This window comes from Oryx dammah, unplaced genomic scaffold (assembly GCF_014754425.2).
Source record: "Oryx dammah isolate SB20612 unplaced genomic scaffold, SCBI_Odam_1.1 HiC_scaffold_33, whole genome shotgun sequence".
NCBI lineage: Eukaryota > Metazoa > Chordata > Mammalia > Artiodactyla > Bovidae > Oryx > Oryx dammah.
The window spans coordinates 1-5,764 of NW_024070217.1; the positions used below are offsets into that span (position 1 = coordinate 1).

The 5,764-nt window shown below is 39.3% G+C and overlaps 1 pseudogene; it reads right to left on the reverse strand.

Annotated features, from left to right (window-relative positions):
- Window positions 1-3,984: 3,984 nt before the first annotated feature.
- Window positions 3,985-4,936, reverse strand: LOC120859147 (annotated as a pseudogene).
- Between the last annotated feature and the right edge of the window lie 828 nt (window positions 4,937-5,764).

Here is a 5,764-nt window from a genome sequence, read left to right on the forward strand (position 1 = left end):
CTATATATGACAAACCCACAGCAAACATTATCCTCAATGGTGAAAAATTGAAAGCATTTCCCCTAAAGTCAGGAACAAGACAAGGGTGCCCACTTTCACCACTGCTATTCAACATAGTTCTGGAAGTTTTGGCCACAGCAATCAGAGCAGGAAAAGAAATAAAAGGAATCCAAATTGGAAAAGATGAAGTAAAACTCTCACTGTTTGCAGATGACATGATCCTCTACATAGAAAACCCTAAAGACTCCACCAGAAAATTACTAGAGCTAATCAATGAATATAGTAAAGTTGCAGGATATAGAATCAACACACAGAAATCTCTTGCATTCCTATACACTAATAATGAGAAAGTAGACAAAGAAATTAAGGAAACAATTCCATTCACCATTGCAACAAAAAGAATAAAATACTTAGAAATATATCTACCTAAAGAAACTAAAGACCTATATATAGAAAACTATAAAACACTGATGAAAGAAATCAAAGAGGACACTAATAGTTGGAGAAATATACCATGTTCATGGATCGGAAGAATCAATATAGTGAAAATGAGTATACTACCCCAAAGCAATCTACAGATTCAATGCAATCCCTATCAAGCTACCAGCAGTATTTTTCACAAAGCTAGAACAAATAATTTCAAGATTTGTATGGAAATACAAAAAACTTCGAATAGCCAAAGCAATCTTGAGAAAGAAGAATGGAACTGGAGGAATCAACTTGGCTGACTTCAGGCTCTATTACAAAGCCACAGTCATCAAGACAGTATGGTACTGGCACAAAGACAGAAATATAGGTCAATGGAACAAAATAGAAAGCCCAGAGATAAATCCACACACCTATGGACACCTTATCTTCGACAAAGGAGGCAAGAATATACAATGGAGTAAAGACAATCTCTTTAACAAGTGGTGCTGGGAAAACTGGTCAACCACTTGTAAAAGAATGAAATGAAATCACTTTCTAATACCACACGCAAAAATAAACTCAAAATGGATTAAAGATCTAAACGTAGACCAGAAACTATAAAACTCCTAGAGGAGAACATAGGCAAAACATTCTCCGACATAAATCACAGCAGGATCCTCTATGATCCACCTCCCAGAATACTGGAAATAAAAGCAAAAATAAACTAATGGGACCTAATTAAAATTAAAAGCTTCTGCACAACAAAGGAAACTATAAGCAAGGTGAAAAGACAGCCTTCTGAATGGGAGAAAATAATAGCAAATGAAGCAACTGACAAACAACTAATCCCAAAAATATACAAGCAACTTATGCAGCTCAATTCCAGAAAAATAAACGACCCAATCAAAAAGTGGGCCAAAGAACTAAATAGACATTTCTCCAAAGAAGACATATGGATGGCTAACAAACACATGAAAAGATGCTCAACATCACTCATTATCAGAGAAATGCAAATCAAAATAAATAAATAAAAATAAATTTTTTAAAAAAAGAAAATGAAGAAATAAATTTTGGCCAGTCTCTGGATGAGGACTAGAAAATGCTGAAGGAAAATAGGAAATTTATTCAACACTGCATCCCATACAATTTGGTTTCACTTATGCTTTTATTATTATCTATTATATTTCATTTTTTAAACAGCAAAAGTATTAAAGTAAAAATTTATATGTATAATGCAACTGAAATATAGTAAAAAAGGAAACCTATATAGAATTAAATATTTTAAATAATGTAAATAAAAAGTTCACATAAATGAAAAGAATCGAAATAACAATTGCACTCTGCCTGAAAAACTATAAAATATAAAGATACATGAATTGATTCAAAATCTGTATAAATATATAACATTTTCCTCATTAAATCATTTAGTTACTATTAATGCCTTGCTATATAGGCCTTACAGTTATCTAGGTGCATTGATAAACAAGAATTTTGGACCTTACATTGTAGCATGGGGCAAAATGTTACAAATGAACAGTTGTGTGATTGTATCATTTAATTATAATTATCATAATTTTCTAGAAGAAAGAGAAATCAGAGTCCAATTTAAAATAGTTTCTTCATTCAAAGGAAATGGAACCTGATGTCAAATGACTCCCTCCATGGTCTGTGAGTTCAGTTCAGTTCAGTCGCTCATTCGTGTCCGACTCTTTGCGACCCCATGAATTGCAGCACGCCAGGCCTCCCTGTCCATCACCATCTCCCAGAGTTCACTCAGACTCACATCCATCGAGTCCGTGATGCCATCCAGCCATCTCATCCTCAGTCGTCCCCTTCTCCTCCTGCCCCCAATATCTCCCAGCATCAGAGTCTTTTCCAATGAGTCAACTCGTCTCATGAGGTGGCCAAAGTACTGGAGTTTCAGCTTCAGCATCATTTCTTCCAAAGAAACCCCAGGGTTGGTCTCCTTCAGAATGGACTGGTTGGATCTCCTTGCAGTCCAAGGGACTCTCAAGAGTCTTCTCCAACACCACAGTTCAAAAGCATCAATTCTTCCGTGCTCAGCCTTCTTCACAGTCCAAGTCTCACATCGATACATGACCACAGGAAAAACCATAGCCTGACTAGACAGAACTTAGTTGGCAAAGTAATGTCTCTGCTTTTGAATATGCTATCCAGGTTGGTCATAACTTTTCTTCCAAGGAGTAAGCATCTTTTAATTTCATGGCTGCAGTCACCATCTGCAGTGATTCTGGAGCCCAAAAAAATAAAGTCTGACACTGTTTCCCCATCTATTTCCCATGAAGTGATGGGACCGGATGCCATGATCTTCGTTTTCCTAATGTTGAGCTTTGAAGAGCTATCCCACGTTGAAGGTCAGGAACGGTGGTAGTAAGGAGATACCCCTCATCCAAGGTAAGGAGCAGCAGCTGTGCTTTGCTGGAGCAGCCGTGAAGAGATACCCCCACATCCAAGGTAAGAGAAACCCAAGTAAGATGGTAGGTGTTGCAAGAGGGCATCAGAGGGCAGACACACTGAAATCATACTCACAGAAAACTAATCAATCTAATCACACTAGGACCACAGCCTTGTCTAACTCAATGAAAACAAGCCATGTCTGCCAGGCAACCCAAAACAAGTGGGTCATGGTGGAGAGGTCTGACAGAACGTGGTCCACTGGAGAAGGGAATAGCAAACCACTTCAGTATCCTTGCCTTGAGAACCCCAGGAACAGTATGAAAAGGCAATATGATAGGATACTGAAAGAGGAACTCCCCAGGTCATTAGGTGCCCAATATGCTACTGGAGATCAGAGGAGAAATAACTCCAGAAAGAATGAAGGGATGGAGCCAAAGCAAAAACAATAACCAGTTGTGGATGTGACTGGTGATAGAAGCAAGACCCGATGCTGTAAAGAGCAATATTGCATAGGAACCTGGAATGTCAGGTCCATGAATCAAGGCAAATTGGAAGTGGTCAAACAAGAGATGGCAAGGGTGAACGTCGACATTCTAGGAATCAGCGAACTAAAATGGACTGGAATGGGTGAATTTAACTCAGATGACCATTATATCTACTACTATGGGCAGGAATCCCTCAGAAGAAATGGAGTAGCCATCATGGTCAACAAGAGTCTGAAATGCAGTACTTGGATGCATTCTCAAAAATGACAGAATGATCTCTGTTCGTCTTCAAGGCAAACCATTCAATATCACAGTTATCCAAGTCTATGCCCCAACCAGTAATGCTGAAGAAGCTGAAGTTGAACGGTTTTATGAAGACCTACAAGACCTTTTAGAACTAACACCCAAAAACGATGTCCTTTTCATTATAGGGGACTGGAATGCAAAAGTAGGAAGTCAAGAAACACCTGGAGTAACAGGCAAATGTGGCCTTGGAATGCGGAATGAAGCAGGGCAAAGACTAATAGGGTTTTGCCAAGAAAATGCACTGGTCATAGTAAACACCCTCTTCCAACAACACAAGAGAAGACTCCACACATGGACATCACCAGATGGTCAACACCGAAATCAGACTGATTATATTCTTTGCAGCCAAAGATGGTCTGTAAAGCTCCTAGTTAATGTGAGATATGATGTTTCTTCTCCAGAGCATCTTCAAAGCATTAGTCAACTCAGAACTTCTTACACTGTAGATTAATGGGTTTGGCATGGGACTTATGACTGTATAAAACACACTCAATAATTTATCAATAGGGAATGTCTTAGCAGGTCTTGCATTTATGAAAATACAAGGAACAAAGAAGCAGACAACCACACTGATGTGGGAACCAAAGTTCTGGAGGGCTTTCCGCCTCCCTTCCTGACAGGTTCTTCAGAGAGTGCAGGATGACTCCATAGGAGACGAGCAAGGGCAGAAACACTATAGCGCAGATCAGTCCTCCACTGGATGCAACTAAGAGGTCAGTGACATAGGTGTCAGTACAGATGAGCTTCAATAAAGGGTACATGTTACACATATAGTGATCAGTGACATTGGGGCCACAGAATGGGAGCCCATAAACACTGCAAAGTTTAATTACTGAGTGTAGAGAACCCCCAACCCAGGACACCACCAGCAGCACAACGTACACCCTCTGCCTCATGATCACCAGATAATGCAGGGCTCACGGATGGCCACATAGTGGTCACAGGCCATCACCAGCAGAAGTAAGACCCCTGATTCAGCAAAAAGGTGCTCTGTAAACAGCTGGGTCATACAAGATTCAAAGGATATGTTGTTGTGTTGTTGTTGTTGTTGTTGTTGTTTTTCCAAAGAATAAGTCTGAAATCAATCTGGGAGAAATAGAAGAGGAATAAGTTACATCCATAAATGATAAACTAACAAGAAAAAAGTACATCGGTGAGTTCAGAGTCTTATTGACAATTATAGTCACAACAATGAGAAGGTTGCCCACTACAGTCAAAATACAGCAGAGCAAGAACAGAACAAAAAGGACTTTGTGCTCCTTTGGATTCTGTGTGAGGCCCAAGAGGACAAAGTAAATTACATTGTTCCTGGCTTTCATCTAGTCTGTACAGAGGCTGAGTTCAGGTAGTAGAGGCAATTTGCCTACAATACAAGGGGGGAAACATTTAAATGCATTATAAGTATACTTGTTTATTTATCCATTCATTAGAAGAATGTGAATGGAGTATCTTTTGGCTCCAATGGGCCATGGAAATTTTAATTACCAACTTGAATAAGCCAGGGCTTCCCTTGAAGCTCAGTCAGTAAAGAATCTGCCTGCAATGCAGGAGACCTGGGTTCAATCCCTGTATTGAGAAGATCCCCTGGAGAAGGAAATGGCAACTCACTCCAGTATCCTTGCCTGGAAAATCTCATGGACAGAGGAGCCTTGTGAGCTGCAGTCCATGGGATCTCAAAGAGTCAGGCACGACTGCACGACTAACACTTACTTACTTGAATAAGCCATAGAACCCCACCCTCAGTGACATGACTCAAAATGAGGAATCAGGTAGTTCCAGACCCATGTAATATGTGCATTAAATGAATATTCACACAGTGCTAAGAGTCAAGTAAAGGAGTATATCAACTAAAATTAGAGAAGGTTTCCCAAAGGAAGCAATAATTCAGCTGAATTTTTTTAAAAAAATGAAAGAATACGAATGATGGGAAGAGAGTTCCACAAAAAGGTGCAACATTTATAAAGAGCAATGCTTGAGTATTACTCACGAAAGAGTAATACTTGAGATTCACTTAAGGCAATTTACACAGTCAATGTGGGTAGATCAAACTGTAAATAGATCCCTGTCTTGAATTGTCTCAGACCTCACTTATACTTTCTTAGATCTTTAGGTGGATATTTCCCTTTTCCTAAACAATAAATGCTTGC